The sequence below is a fragment of the Mustela putorius genome, unplaced genomic scaffold (assembly GCF_011764305.1).
Source record: "Mustela putorius furo isolate JIRA1106 unplaced genomic scaffold, ASM1176430v1.1 tig00001033_pilon_pilon_pilon, whole genome shotgun sequence".
NCBI classification, from domain to species: Eukaryota; Metazoa; Chordata; class Mammalia; order Carnivora; family Mustelidae; genus Mustela; species Mustela putorius.
The window spans coordinates 1,394,642-1,413,129 of NW_025421540.1; the positions used below are offsets into that span (position 1 = coordinate 1,394,642).

The 18,488-nt window shown below is 43.7% G+C and overlaps 1 non-coding gene across 1 annotated transcript; it reads right to left on the reverse strand.

The window, feature by feature from the left end:
* Window positions 1-18,061: 18,061 nt before the first annotated feature.
* Window positions 18,062-18,168, reverse strand: LOC123393872. The gene has a single exon (XR_006608678.1). It is a non-coding gene; the product is annotated as a U6 spliceosomal RNA (small nuclear RNA).
* Between the last annotated feature and the right edge of the window lie 320 nt (window positions 18,169-18,488).

Here is an 18,488-nt window from a genome sequence, read left to right on the forward strand (position 1 = left end):
CTAAGTTCTGATTAGGAAAGGATCTACAACGTGCTTCATTCATGTTAATATTAAAGCAGATTAGTAGCAACTTCCCGAGACTGTTCTAATAGACGAGCCTCTGCTCATAACTCCAAACAACGGGCCATGTTCACAATGTAAACACCTCACCGTAGCTTGTTCGATGTTGCCTCTGGGGTCTCTGTGCCCTTTGACTTCAGGAAATGCTCTGTCGCTGTGACCTTGTGGGGTCAGTGTTGGCAGGAACTGTAAGACCCATCAGGACAGCCTGAGGTCTGCGCATGCAGCACACACCCTCTTGTGTAGTGTGTTAGGCACTGTGGTTGCCCCTGGAAACACAAATGTGGGGATGACAAGATCCAGTCCTAAAGGAGCTCGTGGTCTAGCAAGTCTATATATACCATTCTGTTGGATTAAAAAGGGAAAAAAAAAAGGCTCATCATTATGTCTAAGTTTCTTTTCCAACAGTGAAATGAATAGGAGTAACAAATCCCGTGCAAGGAGTCTTAGCATTTCAAGGACATTTTGGGGAGGGCTAAAAGCATCAGAGGAAATACAGAAAGATCCTCAAAGAAAAGTTATTGTTTGTGTGGATGGATGGGTGTGTGGATGGGTGAGTGTGCATGTATGAGAGACAGACAGACAGGTACACAGAGACAGAGGGAGAGACAGAGACAGAGAGAGCAAGAGAGCACGAGAGGACACACTCAGTCTTCCAATACCAACCACAGAACAAAGTAAGGACATTTCTCCATGGCTCCTCCGCCTGGCTCAGGCTTCTCACTGTGCAAATGGACCTGGTAGCAGTAGAAAGCGCCTAAGATGGGAGTCAAGCCCCCATGAAGCTCTTGTTCTGGGCCAAGCCTCAATTCCCTGAACAAGGAACCTCAGTTCCTTGTCCAAAAAGTGAGAACTGCAGAGAGTTTATGGAAATGTGTAGGAACATTTTTGCTTGGCCCCATGAATGGGGAGGGCGCTCCCAGGCTCTAGGGCTCAGGGACCTAGGACCCTAAAGGCCCAGCAGTGCCAGTGTCAGTCCCACACACAAGCAACTGTCCAGCTCAGCAGGGCACCTGGTGAGACACTCAGCTAGATGGTGACAATTCTAGGAATATATGACTCTGGGCATACAGTTTAATATTTCCAGACTGTATCAGTTTCATATATTTTTATTAACTGCCACTCTTCCTTCTTCTCTGTCCTAAACTCTGTCCTTCAAGCTTCAGTGGGGCCCACTGGCTCCACTGTGGGGACTGCGCCATCCACATGTCCTGGCCAGCACTGGCTTCATCCAGCATCTCGTGTCACACAGTACTGATGTCCACATACCAGGAAGGGGCTTCTTGTCTACAGGTGGTGGAGGCAGGCTTGAAATTGCTTTGATACACCCAACCAGAGGGAAAATGGAGCACTTCAGGGCTACCTTCAGAAAGAGCCAAGGACAGGCCCCACCAATGAAGTGACAGCTCATTTGCTAATTGAGGAAGAAGCATGCAAATCCAATCAGGAAGTAATTGGATTGAAGGCTTAAGACCTCATATTGGATGTGGGTAGAGGAAATCTCATAAACTTACACCTCAAGAAAAATATAGCCTGCCTCTTCGAGAAACTACCTTAGAACAATGTGATGACAATCAAGCAGAAAAATCAATTTACTTTTGCTTGGCGTTTCTGCACAGCCCACCATACTGAACTTGCTAGCTGGATACTTTTAGCACTTCAACAAAGTCAACGATCAAAACAGTTGTTCACATGTGAATCCAGCTGATGAACAAGAGAGAAAGGAAATCCACTGGGAATGGGGGTGAAAGGGGAAAGATAGAGGAAGAGAAAAAGGGAGGGGGCGATGAAGGGGGATGGAGGAGACAGAAAGGGAAAATAAAAGGGAAGAGAAGAGAACGGAGGGAACCATAGGGCTGGGGAGTTGTGAGGGAGGGGGAGCAAGATCAGAGGTTCTGCTTTTCCCTATATTTTTGTATATTATTAGGCTCCCACTTCTATAGAGAATTGGACGAAGGGCATCAAACTTCTATGGGGATAAAGACAAATACGGAAAATTTTAGTGACTCCTTTGCACAAGACTATTTGTGATAAATGCCTTCCAAGGAGGAAACAGGAAGAATGGGGGGTTAACCTGCCACCTCTTACAAGCTGAGCAGACTCCGCACCAGGTAGGGCTGGGCACGGGGAGTGCTCCGTGGGTGGTTTTGTCTATCCAGCCCCCTCTTCTCACACCACACAACCTTCTCCTCACAGCAGCTTCCTCTGTTGGAGAACTGCTCCTCCCTCCCTCCAAGTGCTTCCACCATTGCAATACCCTACCCCAAAACTTCCCCTGGCCTGGCCCATCCTAACATCTTCTACTTAGACACCAGATTGGCCCAGGGATGAGCATATGAGCTGGTATTTCCAATGTGCACAATAAAAATTCTTTTAGTTCTGGTGTTATTACACTAATGTGATCTGTGTGTCCCTCTTCTGCTCTACAAGGTACAGGCCTGTCTTCAAGAGGAGACTGAGTCCACCCACCAGCACCCCAGTGCTGAGAGAAGACAAGAGGAAAAAGAGATGCCTCGACCTCTCTCTTTGAGCCCTTAGATCCAATCATGCCCAAAGCCACTCCATTTCTATTTTTCCTAATGGAGGCAAATAAGTCCCCCTTTTCCTTAAGCTGATTAGAAGGAGTTAGGTTTTTCCATTCATCAGAAAGTGTCCTAATAGGATATGGTTTGTCACAGCATCATCCTTAGACCTCAAGCCCCTGGATCTCCCTCTTGAGAGGGTCCTACCCAGGCTCCCATCTGGCTACTCTCTCCCTGTGGGGTGAGGAGTCTGGGGGTTAGGGGACCAGGTGAACCTTCCCTCCCAGGCCAGACTCCTGAAGCTCTTGCCCCCAAATGTGGGTCAGCTCCCAGGGCCACACAGACCTCTTCCTGCATCCATCCTCCAAAGGACAGAACACCCTGTAGGTGAGTGAACTCCTAGGTTTCAATGGCTGTCTGCAGGGGCAGGAAATTGGGGTGTCCACCACATGGACATAAGGCCATGTAGAGAGTAGAGTCAAGGCAGGCCAACGGGGAGAACTTTCACCCATGCTCTTTCTGGGTGCACAAATATGGGGTGGGGGTAGATAGATTTAAACCTCTTGACAACCCATGAAGTCAGTACCATGACCCCATTTAACAGATGGGTCAACAGAGTAGTCAAGAACATGAGAGAGAACATGGTGTGGCCAGAGGTAAGGCTTTTCTGAATTGGTGACATTCTCTTATATTTTGTGTGTAAATAACAAGGCAAATCCCCCCCCCCACCTGCAGGGACATCATAGCCAGACATGGCAGAAGTCACACACAGCCCACAAGGACACGGACATACAGGAAGCCTCTCTTAGTCAGCTCTCAGAGCCAGAGTGGGAAGGGGTCAAGGTTGAGATCTGGGTTTTCTGGTCACCTTCCGTCTGTTCTGACACTCCCCGCATTTTCCCTGCCTGCCTGTCTAGGCCAGGCGCTCAATATCTTCAGACTTCCCTTTTCTCTTGCAAGAGAATGAAATGATCAATAAACCACCCCATATGCATGCTTGGTAACAAGTTTCCCTGCATCAGATGGAGCTTGGCTCTACCATGCAGTATTTACTACAACCAGCGAGAGCACAGGGATTTCTCGCAGGATGGTGTATATGGTTTACAGCTGAAGAAACACATGCGAGGCTGCCTTTCCAAGAATGTCAAGGAGCTGCCCCGTCCACCATCCCCAACCTCTCCGTCTCACAGAGAAGCCCCTGCAATGGTCACTAATACCAGAGCAAAGGGAACTGTCGCAACGGAGCTTCACAGACTCTGCCCCTGTCCCCATCTGACTGGGCTCAGAAGGCAAGTCCTTCCTACGTCTTCAAAAAGAAGCTCAGGGAGGTGGAACACTGTTCACTCTTCAGGGACGCAGAGTGAGCAAAAGAACACCACGCTTTAGTCAATTTATTTCAAGGCCTGAAATCTTGGGAGGTCAAGATAACCAGCCAGGCGCAAGGCCCTTGATGTCCCAGCAGCACAGAGCTGAGCAGCACAACAGCCTCCAAAGATCAGTGCTCCCTACGTGCTCTCAGATCAAACCACAGAAACAAAGGAATAATTAATCAAACTTTCCCCCTCTGTCCAACCAATCTCAAATGCCAGCACAATCTAAATGGGTACAGGTTACAGGGCATAAAGTAGAATTCAAGAGATGAAGCAAATTCCAGGAACCATCAGGAAACCACCGCTTCTCTAAATGGTTAATATTCATAAAATACCTAGAACTCAGATTGGACTTACCTTCAGAGTCTCAAAGGGTCCACTTCCTTGTATTATACACATGCTCATGCCTAGACCCACGCTTTCACCCGTGCAAGGCCCGTACAGCCAGCACCTGCCGCTCAGAGCTCTGATGGAATCTGTCCAAGGCCTGGTCTCATCCCACCCTCACGGGACCTTGAGCAGGGGCTGGGACATAACCCTGGCCTTGGAAAAGACATGCATAGGAAACAGTCAGAGGAGTCCCAACTTTTATCTCAAATCGAATTCACTAGCAATTCTCTGAAGGTAAATCATTGCGAGGAGAGGGAAGAGCAGAACACAGAACACATGCTCGTGATTGATCACTGAAACCCAAATCATTGGGCTGAGACAAAAGGATTTTTTAATAACTCCATTTAAGCCAGAGCCAATAGGAAAGGGTAGCAATCAAGGTTGATTTTCTACCTTTTAAATGTGGGTGGAAATCAAAGTTTCACAAAGGTAAACACTTATTCCAGGTCACCCCAGGATAGGTGAGAGCCAGGCTGAGTGTGTCCCAAGCTCTGTGTGATATCCCAAGCAGATGGCTCCAATCTAAGTCCCCGCCAGATGGGGGCAGGTGCACTGTCATTGTTCCCATCATGACAGAATAGCAAACAGGGGCCCAATACCATGGGTGTGCCTGCTGGTTTCTCAAGGCTGTTCCTTGGTTGGGTCTTCAAAGTTAAAATCCCTGGAATCTGAGGGCACCTTGGTGTCTCAGTGGTTGGCCATTGGACTCTTAGTTTCAACTCAGGCTGTGATCTCAGGTCATGGGATGGAGTCCCACATGGACTCCACGCTCAGCAGGAAGTCTGCTCGAAATTCTCTTTCTCCCTTTGCCCCTCCCCCCCACACACACACTCATGCACACATGTGCACACTCTCTCTCAAAATAAATAAAATCTTTACAAAAATAAAAAATAAAAGATCTGTTCATGTAGTTTTTAACATTACTAGAATAAAAAACAATTCTATGATTATCTCAATTTTTGCAGCAACACAGTTGCTAAAGTTCACTATTTATTACTTTTTAAAAAGCTCTGAAGAAACGGAACAAATTAAAAATTGAAAGGAAATGCCTGAATTCAGAAAAAAATTTATGCCAGAAAACTTACAAACTTACAAAAGTTAAGCTTAAGGAAGAAACTTGAGCCTCACACCCTTTAAGACTGAAAGTAAGACAATGCTTTCCCACTGGGGACTCCTATGACCATCCTTTAACACAGTCCTAGAGGTCTCAGCCAACAGGAGATTCCTTTAAAAAGAGGGAAAACATAACATTTGGAAGGGAAAAGAAAAAAATACCATTATTTGCAGACAATGGAATCATCTATATTAAGGAACAAAATCAATTCCATAAAATTGCAGGAGACAAGAAAAAGTAACTAAAATCACTATAGCATATCTCTTTATCACCAAAAATCAACAAAAGAATGATAGCAAGAAGAAATGATTAACAATAGGGGAGAAAATTACATCCAAGAATGAACTTAAAGAAGGCCTCCGCCCTCTGTGGAAGATAAAGTTAAGCTCTTTTGAAGGACATTTTAAAAGAGCTGAATAAATTGGGTAACATTTCATGATCTCAGTTGGGTTAATATCATATTTTAAAGATATCTGTTTTCTCCCAAATAAATGTATAAATTCAATGCTATACCAGTAAAAATGATAGCTGAACCTTACAAGGAATTTGAGAAACACATTCTAAGATATGTATGAAAGAAGACTATCTCTATATAGCTAGACCTATATTGAAAAAGAAGAGGAAGCTAAACTACTAGGTGTTATTAGCTCCCCTAAAGCCCTACTGGTTAAGTCCACGTGGTAACAGCTCAAAGCAGTAATGGCGACAAGGATGCAAAGAGCTCCACCAGCCCAGTGTGCTGGCAGGTACCACAGAGGGGAACTGCAACCACTGAGGCCAGGACATCCCGGTTTGGGCTTAGGAAACTGATTCACATCGTGGCAAGGAATAAAGCTGCATGCCTTCCTAAAGCCATATGAGATGGTGGAAGCCAGATAGTTCAACATCCCCCACGTGGAAAGTAAGATTACAAGTTTTACAGAAGATAATGCAGAAGAAAACCTTTGTTCACTAGGAATGGAGAATAACTTACCCAGAACCCCCAAAGCACAAAACATAAATTAAGATCCTGATGAATATGCTTGCATCAAAATTCTGGGGTTCTATTCAACCAAGAACTCCAGAGCCAAGTTAATATTTTATGCTTATTTAACAAATATTCCAGTACCACGTACTCTGTGCCAGCACTGACCCAGGTGCTCTAAAATATTGACTGGCTTAATGTTCTTAGCAGCCCTGTGAGGTGAGTATTGTTTTCATCCCCCATTTTACAGATAAGGTGCTAAACTGCACCAACTTAACATTCCCAGGATCACATAGGTAATGGGCATAGCCAGAAGGCAAACTGAGGCCATCTGATCTAGAGCCATGTTCTTTCTCCTTCCTTCCTTCTTTCCTTCCTTCCTTCCTTTCTGCCTTGCCTTGCCTTTCTAAAATAAACTCTACACCCAACATGGGGTTTAAATTTGTGACCCCAAGATCAAGAGTCACACGTTATACCAACTGAGCCAGCCGGGTGCCCCTAAAAGCTACATTCCTAACTACTATATTGCACAGCCACTCCACAGAGTGGTGAGAGACCAGGACAAGATATTTGTTAAAGTGTGTCTACAATGTGTCGAAAGGGATGCCTGGGTGGCTCAGCCGGTTGAGCATTTGCCTTCAGCTCAGCTCATGATCCCAGGGTTCTGGGATCGAGTCCCACATCAGGCTCTCTGCTCAGCGGGAAGCCTTCTTCTCCCTCTGCCTGCCCCTGTCCCTGCCTATGATTGCAATCTCCCTCTCTGGCAAATGAACAAAATCTTTAAAAAATAACTAAAACATATCTAAAAACAAAGGACTGATATTTAGAATACATAAGGAACTCCTGCAAATCAGCAAGCATAGAACAAGGAAGCCCAACAGAAAAATAGTGTGCGTGCCAAGTAGAGAAGTAGTTAATTCACAGAAGAGGAGATCCAAAAGGACTGACAAGCATGTGGATGAGACATTTCAAATTCATCATTATCAGAAAAATGAAAATTAAACAACAAAAGATCACATCATACCTACTGGAGTGACAACAACTGAAAAGCTGGGGAAAGCAAACCGGTGTGGCCAGGGGGCAAACAGCCTGACGGGTGTTCCTCCGTTTATGTATATGGATACTTTATGACCCAGCAAGCCGTCTCCGGAGTAGTTCTGTCTTAGTCCTGCTATAACCGAGTACCAAACACCAGGCTGCTTATAAACAACAACAAATTCTTTCTCACAGTTTGGGTGGCTGGGAAGTCCAAGATCAAGGCACTAGCAGGTTCAGTGCCTGGGGAGAGGTCACTCCCTGGTTCACGGGTGGCTCTTTTCTCCCTGTGTCCTCACATGGCATAAGGGTTCAGAGAATTCTGAGGAGTCTCTTTCAGAAGAGACTTTTCACTTATCCCCTTCGTAAGGGTTCTGCCCTCATGATCAAAACTTCTCTGAGGAGCCCTACTCCCTGATCACATTGGGGTTAGGATCTGAACATGTGAATTTCAGAACACAGACATTCAGTCTACAGCAAGAGCCCGTAGGTGCTCTAAAAGGGGATCAATACATGGATGTTTGTCCCTGTTTGTTGTGGTGGTGGGGAAGTAGGGTGATCTAGGCATCCATTTCCAGATAAAGCAACACACACACAAAGACACACAAGCATTGTGGAATCCTATTCCTGTGTGAGAGACACACACACACCAGACATACATACAGCACTACGGACAGACCTCAAAAACACAGTGTTGAGTCAAAAAAGGAAAACAGAATTAGATCTAGAGCACATTACCATTTATATAAATTTTTAAAACTTGTTCATGCAAAACTATATACATGTTTTATAAATTACATTTATGCACAGTTTATGCATGAACTCTACATTGCATAAACTGTATGTTTGTTTACAAGCAAAAAGACAGACATGGCTACAGATCCAAAATGGGGAAAGGCTGCCTGTGAAGGAAAGAAAATGGAAGTGGGAAGTGCCTATAAAAAGAAATGAATAATGAAAATTAGACACCAGAGTGGGATCTTGTACAGACAACAATGCTAATGGTCCCTGAGCCAAGAAGTGTGATTAACTCAGTCCTCCATGTCTGGGGTTAAAAACACAAGGTCCAAAATCATGAAACACAGGGACTGATCATTTGTTTTACACAATGGACTCATCCATCATAGGATCACAAGCTTCCCTTATCTACTTAGATTTGTGTTTTAAAATTAAGGCTTCCAGTAAAACTATTAAATAACGCATTTGTCAAATGGGCATGTATTTAGGGAGGCTTGGGTCTTTTTTTTTTTTTTTTGAAAAACAAATATGTATCAGACTTGTTTGCTATCTTTGTCCTAAAAAGTTACTTTGGTCTAATGTGTAGAGCCATGGGTCTCCAAAGTAGGGCGCATATACCTTAAAACGGTCACAACAATCTACTAGGGGAAGGAAAGAAAGGTTAAAGATTTAATTTTTATCTTACAAACTGAGGAGATTGTTTTATGGCATATGTTCCATGACTGAAGGGGCAGCTCTTGCTTTTCCACACATCAGACTGTCCCAGGTTGGATGTGAGGCCCCGGTGTCCTGAGAGACCGTGGGAGAGGAGACATGGGGTTCTCATTCACTCATTTGTCCCTGCAGTGGCTGCTGCAGTACAATCAGCTAGATTGTCTAGTTTGAACTAGATTCACTCTTACAAGATGACCTTACAAGATTCCTGCAAAAAACCCTACAGAGTGAAGAAAAAGCTAATCATGTGCGCCCAGTGAACCACCAGAAAATGGCAGAGCAGGTCCTTTTCCCATCCCTGATACAAACCCTCCGTCACTCACATTCGCAAGTAAAAACAGCGACCATCTCATTAGCCTGATGGATAATCAGCCACAAATATTGAAATAATCAAGAAGATGATTTGAAGAATGGATTTATAGCCACTCTTTTCTCCCTGTGTCCTCACATGGCATAAGGGTTCAGAGAATTCTGAGGAGTCTCTTTCAGAAGAGACTTTTCACTTATCCCCTTCGTAAGGGTTCTGCCCTCATGATCGAAACTTCTCTGAGGAGCCCTACTCCCTGATCACTCTTAATCTCCCCAAAGTGTATATTGTGTGAAGATACTGGCTAATGGTATAGTGAAACCATCATGATGAGTGAGACATTTAAAATCTAAATGAGAGGGCGCCTGGGTGGCTCAGAGGGTTAAGCCGCTGCCTTCGGCTCAGGTCATGATCTCAGGGTCCTGGGATCGAGTCCCGCATCAGGCTCTCTGCTCAGCAGGGGCCCTGCTTCCCTTCCTTCTCTCTCTGCCTGCCTCTCTGTCAAATAAATAAATAAAATCTTTAAAAAAAATCTAAATGAGAATGTAGATACAAGGACAAACACGTAACAGTTCTTAAGTAATCTTTAAAGTGAAGAAATATTTAGTTCACCATCTTTGAGAAGCTCACGGAACTTCATGATAAATTTTAGAACTCCTTTCAAGTTTTCTCTTATCATAGCAGTAGACTAACAAAATCACTTATTTGGGAAACACACTCTTCTCCTGCTGGGGAAAAAATGACTGGAATAAAACATGAAAAACAATAGCAACAAACTAAAATATAATCTTCTGTTAGCAGATGCCACTGAAAGACATGAGTTCAAATCTCACTGTACATTTACAGAGGCAAGCATCAAAGCAAATTAATTAGTTGAGGAAGTTTATTATACAAGTAGATAAAAAGACAGGTGTCCCTCACATGTTTTGGCTTATAGTTAGATTCTGTATCAGTAATGCCATGTGTCTTAAAAAGTCTTTTTTTATGAGCTCCTAAAAGATCCCCTAGAGTTGTACTCACCATTAAATGATACCTTTAATAAAAGTAAAGGCTTATGGGAAGATTGTAAAATTCTGCTTTAACCAGAATTTTTTTTTAATACAAGAAATTCTGGGGTTAAGTTTACAAGTAAAGCACCTCATTTGTAGTTCATTTGCAGACAAGTTACTGTGGCATAGACGTGGGTGTCAGAACACAATAGTAAGTACTGCTGGACATCTCTCCCATATGGTTAGTTTTATAAAAGCAAGACCTTTAAACTTTTATTCCAAGTGATCGTGAAACTTTGTACCACAATGGTTGCCTCATGGCAAGACACTTAAAAGAATTGTCAACCCAAATGTTCCTCTTTACAAGGCGTCCCAAGTTGGCTGACTCTTTCTGTGATGGCAGGAGGCACCCAACAGTTAGCTTGCCGGCATATTTTATTAAGATTAGGCCAGTAAATTTTTAAAACACTCTTAGCCTTCAAGGTAAAAGAAAATTTTTAACCACAAGTGAGGAAAGAACTCTTTTAGAAACAAAGCTGTGTGTTGAAGAAGGCATTATTTTTTAAAACCAATGTCTGGAAATGTTTGCAATATTAGGGGACTTTCCGCCTGAAAACCACCTAGGTGGGACACCTACAGAAACCCTGATATCTATACCCTTTAAAAACTAGAAACATTTAAGAAAATGAAAAAGACAACCCAAAAGATGTGGGGAAATATTTGCAAATCACATATCTAATATCATATAACACACTAAGAACACTCAGAACTCAATAACAAAAAGACAAACAACCCAACTTAAAAATGGGTAAAAGACTTGAATAGGGATTTCTCCAAAGAAGATACACAAATGCCCTGTAAGCACATGAAAAGATGTTCAATGTCATTAGTCATTAAGGAAACACAAATCAAAACCAGAGTGAGATACCATTTCACACCCACTAGGATGGCTATAACAACAACAACAAAAGATAATAACAAGAATTGCCCCCCCCCCAAAAAATGTAGCAAAACTGGACTCCTCAAGTGTTGTTGGTAGGAACTTAAAATGGTGCAGCCACTTTGGAAAACAATCCACCAGTTCCTCAAAAAGTAAACACAGTTACTCTATGACCCCCACAGTTCCACGACTAGATATAAGAAATGAGAACATATAAGATATAAGAAATGAGAACACAAAAGTTAGTCCATGAGTCCGCACAGTAGAACCATTCCTAATAACGAGAAGTGAAACCGGCCCCATGTCCATTAGCTGATCATGGATTTTAAAGATGTGATATACCATATGGGGGAATATTATTTAGCCATAAAAAAGAATGAAGTGGGACGCCTGGGTGGCTCAGTGGGTTGAGCCGCTGCCTTCGGCTCAGGTCATGATCTCAGGGTCCTGGGATCGAGTCCCACGTTGGGCTCTCTGCTCAGCAGGGAGCCTGCTTCCCTCTCTCTCTCTGCCTGCCTCTCTGTCTACTTGTGATTTCTCTCAAATAAATAAATAAAATCTAAAAAAAAAAAAAAAAAGAATGAAGTACCAACACATGCCACAACACAGATGAACCTTGAAAACAGTACGCCGAGTGAAAGAAACCAGTCCCAAAAGACCACAGGTTGAATGATTCCACTTATATGAAATAACCAGGAAAGGTAAGTCTATAAGGTTAGAAAGTAGATTAGCAGTTGTCTAGGGCTAAGGTGTAGGGAGAGATGAGGGGTAACTTTTAATGGGGTTAGGATTTCTTTTTGGGGTGAGGAGATGTTCTAACATTGACTATGATGACAGATGCACAATTCTGTGGTAAACTGTACGGCATATGAATTATATTTCAATAAGGCCAATACTAAAAAAAATCCTTAAAAACAGTTCTTTCCAACATGTTTTTAAAATTTCCAGACACTGCACACAGAAAGGCAACCCAATTCACTTTATGAACATCACCAATTAATGCAAGAAAGGTAGAAATGTTGTTACTAAGTTTTAATAAAGAACATTGCATAATCAGTAGATATAATTGAAAAATGAAGAATGAGGCTCAGGGAAGGTCTAGTATGTGCCATCAACCATGGGTGGCTTCGACTTGGACCCCTTGTATCTTCCTTAGGGATGGCAGCCATTAATTCAAGCGTCCAAATGACCTGAGCTTAACACGGGCCTCAGAATCACGATATCGCTGAATTGAGCCAAAAAGTCAAAAGAAAATAAAGAATATAAAAACATTTTTTCCCCACGGAGAGAAACCATTTTTGGACTCTAACAAGTTATAAACTGATGTTAACTGAAAGTATTATCCATCGCACCACTTTGATCTTTATTTTGTGTATATTTTTAGTATACAAATTATTCTGGCACAGTTGCATAATAGATAAAATAAAATAAATACTTACATTGAGGGTTCAAGCCCAAAACCTTTCTGCTGACATGATCAGAAAACATAAGGACCTAGGCTGGAGGGGGAAGTTGAGGTTAAAAAGCTGGACAGCCCATCTTTCCCCCAAGCTGCTGCATAATTCTGAGCAAGGGATTCAACTGTGGCGGGCTAAGCCACCATCCACCACCCCAAGAGGAAGAAGGTCTCTGAGTGTGGTTGCCTGCCACTCTCCTGGGGCAGAACCTCAAAGCCAGCCTCTGGGTCAGGTATGGCCACTCCTAAAAACACACACGCCAACCCAGCCTGGAACGGCTCCCTGCCCGAGCAGGGACGGAGCCGGGAGGAGGGCTGACCCTCCTGGTTACATCAGGCACTATGCCTGCAAGGTCTTCTGTGGTAGACAAAACGAGAAATGCTAAGATTGACAGGGTTCCCTGAACAGGCCATCTTCTGCATCCTGCCTTCTGCAGTCCAGGGATGCCTCCCCTGCCTTTTTAGGGGTCTCAGGTTCCCAGTCAGTGGGAGTCAGAGGCCTGGCTGTTCACCCAGCTCTGCACAAGGAGGGGGGCCTCTGTGCCTGCAGTTCTGTGCGCGGACCATGCAGGCAATCTGCTGCTCCCTGCAGGGACGAAGAGACAATGTCATGAGCTGAAGCTGAGTTTTCCCCAAAAGAGTATGACAATGAGTGTGGGCACATCAGATGGTGATGAGCTCAACAGCCAAGCTGAAGTTTCTCAGTGGTCTTCCTGACTAGTCCCTTCTGTTCGGGCTCTAATGGAAATCATCCAGGAGCACCCCGCCTTCCTGAGCCAGAGGTGTGCTCTAATGTTGTCTCCAATATTACAGGACAGGTATTCCTGACACACTGGGGACACACACAGCATAGACTCCCTGACTACCAGAGCGGGAAGGAAACCCAGCCACCAGCCTGTCCTAACTCGCGTTTTACATATAAGGGAAGTGGGCCCAGACGTGCCCAAGATCACGCAGATACATGGACACAAATGACATTTCTCGTGCTACAAGCCAGTTTTCCTGAGGTGGCGTGCAATTAAGAATTATGGAAAAATAATCATAGCTCCCCAAAGGCCCTCTCCCACATGCCATACCTTATCTAAAGCATTGTTTCCAAACTGTACGTCGTGACTTGATATTCTTGGGAAATCACTTTAGGAAATGGAAACCACGACAAAGTACACACTAGGATAGGATCGATCAAAGTGCATCCCTAACAAGTGAGGGTGAGTAGTGTTTTCTGAAACTGTTGTTTCACTCTTACACCCACAAACCCGTGCAGACACATTCACGTCTGGAAGCACTGAGTATTTATCAACTGGTTTACTATAAAATGCATTTCTTAGTGAGATCATCTTCAAAAAAGCATGGCAGCCTCTGATCTGAGAATGAAATATGCAAAAAGCAATATGGATGGAAAGAGAACCTCTTCCTACACAGACAAAAGGGGATACAGCTCAGGAACAGCCCAGCAGGGTTGGTCCCTGGAACTACCCGAGCAGCTCCCACCACCATTGATTTGAGCAGAAACCACCTGGTGGGCTATAGACAACTGCAAAACCAGATGGGCCACGGTTCCCATCCTGTGCCCAGCATGCCCTCCTGCTGCTCCACCTCTCCAGAATCACGGGGCTGTGAGGGGCCTCTCAACAGGAGGCAATGTACTTACTGGACATTGGCCAGGGCCTGCTACTTTCCCAGAGATCACGGTTTCTACACAAAGTAGAGGAGACATGCCCAGTGTTGCAATTTGCTTTCCAGGGTCCTCCTGTCCGGGTGCAGTGGGCTGTGGGCAACAAGGATGTTCAGCAATATTAGGGTCACACCCCACCACCCAGACTGCAAGCGATCTTATGTAAAGGAAATTGGTACAAGTAATTCTTGAAGCCAATGGTCCACTGGCAAGGGCTTGAAGCTAATCAGGGAATTTAAGAACTGACGTTACAATTCAAAATGCAAACCTGGGAGGGCCCTTCCAGACCCTCTAGTTCAAGGGGGTCAGAAAGTCCGTAAAGGGCCAGTGGGTCAATGTGTTGGCTTTGCAGACCATGCAGACCCTGTCACAACTCAGCTCCACTGTGGTACAGCAAGAACCCCCACAGACAGGAGGTAGTAAGGGTGTGTCTGTGCCCATAAAGGCACATCCCAGGGACAGGCCGGGGCCACATGACCCACTAGCCATAGTTGGCTGACCCTGCTCTAGTGGAATCCCCTCTTTTTATGGCACTGAAAACTGTAACCTAGAGGAGGGAATCAGTGCTGGCTAGATAAGGACTTCTTCTACCTGGAGACAGCCTACACCAGTTTGTTACCAAGTAAAGTCTGTTCCTGAGATGTAGAATGCCTGGCTCTCGCTTGCCCCAGAGGAAATCTTAGGTTAGATTTCAGGTTAAATCACTGGGACCAAGGGCGCCTGGATGGCTCAGTGGGTTAAGTCCCTGCCTTCAGTTAAGATCATGACCTCAGGGTCCTGGGATCAAGCCCCACACTGGGCTCTCTGCTCAGTGGGGAGCTTGCTTTGCCCTCTCTCTCTGCCTTCCTCTCTGCCTACTTATGATCTCTCTTTGTGTGTGTCAAGTAAATAAATAAAATCTTTAAAAAAAAATCACTGGGATCAGAAGTCAGGCAGACCTAAGTTCAAATTCAGGCGTTGTCTAAATTGCCTAAGTTTTCTAAGCATCCATATTTTTCACTGGAAAGTGAACAATGAAACTGCATTCAACTAGGATTATCCTTAAGTAGGTACAGGTAGGTGAATAAAGTGAGCATGTAGAGGGAAATATAAACAAGGTGAACACACAGGCATAAATGTGAGCATGTTGAGGTGAAGGTGCACAAGGGGAAGCTACTTAGTAGACAAGGCAAAGGTAACAAAGCAAGGCATGTGAAGAGCCTAGGTGTCACGAGTGTTCAGTAAATGCCAGCTGTCTTCTCCCACCCCTCACCCGAACTCTCACAACTCTTGTCGAGCTCCCTGATAATCCACCCCACCCTACTCTTACTTGAAAAGACCAAAGATTACATAGGTGAACTTTGAAAACTACAAAACACTGAGTGAGATGACATCACACCCTTCTAGACCTCATCCACTCTTTTTTCCCCATTTGGATGTCTCCTTCCATGAATATAGTACATTTCTTCTCACCTACATTCATTTGTCACACATTTATGGGCCAAAAACTACTAAGCAAGTTGTCATACATGTGATCTAGTCATATGGTTCCACTCAATTGCAGAAGTATCATCTATTCTCTTTATATGCTCAAAACCCTATTTCTGCTTCCTGACTCAATTATTATTTTCTCCAATTATTATTTTCTCTTCTCCTACTGTCTCCTGATCCTCAGCACTATGCTCACCTCTGATCATTCCTATAACACAGGGGCTGAAACTTTGGAAATTGTGTCTTAGTCTCTCATCCAGGTAAGTTTTTGGTCTAGCCTATTCCATTTAGAGGCACTGGAAGATGAAATTCAGAAGACAGAAGAGAACAAATAAAGTATTATTCTTCTCTAAGAAGAGAAGGTGTAGGTGTACAGTCAAACAGAAGATACAAGGTTCATGGTGTTTAGACAAGCTCCCAGAAATCACCTGCTTCAATTCGGCAAGTAGCATACTTCCCAGTGGTCATGTCCTACCATTCCAGCACTTCCTAATTTTCTCAAATCCAGGAGAGTTTCTCCTGACTGTTGTACCCTTGACCATCCCAACAATTTTATAAGCTCATAATTCCTTATACTACATCTTTTTCTACTGAAATACAGAGTAGTTTTAGGCCAAACCTGACTGATAAGATCATTAGAATCCTGAAATGAGTTTCCACCATGAGAATTAAATATGGCATTAGCTTAACAGCTGTGTGGCATAAGGAAACCAGGATCAGAGTCTGAAAAGATGGCACCCCATGTTATGTGGTGGTAAAGCACTTCATAAAACTGCCATCTGCAATAATTTGGAAACCATTTGCATACCGAGCAGGGGACTTTAGGGGAATTAATTGGACCAGTGTGGTAGTGCGCATTGGCCACTACTGGCTTTTTTGGGCAAGATATATAAGTAAGTAAGATATATAAGTAAGATAGGAGATCAGAGAGACCTCACCAATGAATAAGCAGAATGAAAGGAAAAACAGTCTGGAAATTTGGGTTTGAAGGGTGGGAAAATCTGGGACATCTGGGTGGCTCAGTAGGTTAAGTGTCAGCCTTTGGCTCAGATCATGATCCCAGGGTCCTGGGATCGAGTCCCACATCAGGCTCCTTACTCAGTGGGGAGCCTGCTTCTCCCTCTGCCTCTGTTCCCCTGCTGTTCTCTGTCTCTCTTTCTCTCAAATAAATAAATAAATAAATAAGATCTTTAAAGGGGGGGTTGGAAAATCCAACTATTTCTAAAATCAAAAGTCCAGCAAATTTCTAAGCTGAATAAATAATTCAGTCCTCCATCAATGATCACATTAAGGGTATTGTTTTCCCAACAATTTTCTTGAATAATATCAAAATGGTCACCATCGAGTTGACAAAGAAAGAGGAATGAGGATCCAGCAGAGAAATAATTATTGAGAAAAATAATCAATAAAAATAATAATGGGGAAAAAGGAAAATGATAGTGGGAATTATGTCTAGGAAAAATGCTCTGGGAGTGGTTAGTAACAGAGTGGTTAGTAACAGAGAACTAATACAGAAACAATGGACTTGGGCATCCTTCCAGAAGGCAGACTCATGGTTGTGATGATTAAACTGGATGCAGAGACTGGATGTGTTTCTCTTGAGGAGGAATAAATGTGGAGGAAGATAGAACAGGTACTTGATGACCATAAGGATAGACTATGGTAAAGACAATAATACTACACATTCCCCAAATCCCATTTTTCTTCTCCTCCCAGACTCACAGCTGAGTTCTACGTCCCAGTCTCTCTGTAGTTGGTGGGGCAATGTGAGCTCCAGCTAAGGGAACATGGGTAGAAGTGTCCACAGCACTTCCCCGTCTGGCCCCTAGAAAGTCTTCTGAGCCATTCTTCTTGCACTCTCTCTATTTCCTCTCTAGCTGTGTATGCCCTATACCCAGTGAAGGACTCAGAGGCCCAGGTAATTGCAAATCTTTTAGAGGGAAGCAGCCTGGTTCCCTGTAAGCATCGTGTACATGCATGTGCACACACACACACACACACACATGCACACACATGCACACACACACACTTTAAATACACACACCTGACTACCAAGTAAAATAGAAATAAATTTTTCAATATTATTTAAAATAAATTATAGCATACAACATATTATTAGTTTCAGAGATAGAGTTTAGTGATTCTTCAGTTACATATAACACCCAGTGCTCATGACCTCAAGTGGCCTCCTTCATGCCCATTCTCCAGTTTCCCCATTCCCCTCCACCCCCCTCCAGGCACCCTCAGTTTGTTTCCTATGATTAAGAGTCTCTTATCGTTTGTCTCCCTCTCTGATTTTGCCTTATTTTTTTTCCCCTACCTCTCCCTCTGTTTTGTGAGTTTGCATGTCATCCTTGCACAGGGGCCATGCTAACCTTCTCTGTATCGTCCCGGTTTTAGTATATGTGCTGCCACAGAGAGCACCAGAAGTAAATTTTTATTTGAAGACATTTGTTATAGTGGTTACCTGCCATTACTAAAACTATTTCACTCCTCTGCTCTGAGCTCCAATTTTACTGAGACTTGATGCCAAACTATTTCACAATTATATGCAGGCAACACTTGAGTTATAGCAATCCATATTTACAATCCCCTGACAACCACCCTGTGATATTAGTTATTATATTTAAAACTAGAAGAATATAAAACTATCTGTCCCAGGAGGGTTTTTGTCTTGGCCTGACACCACCTCCCTCCTTTAGTGGTTAAGGGCATAGACTCAGATTACTTAATTTGCTTCTCAT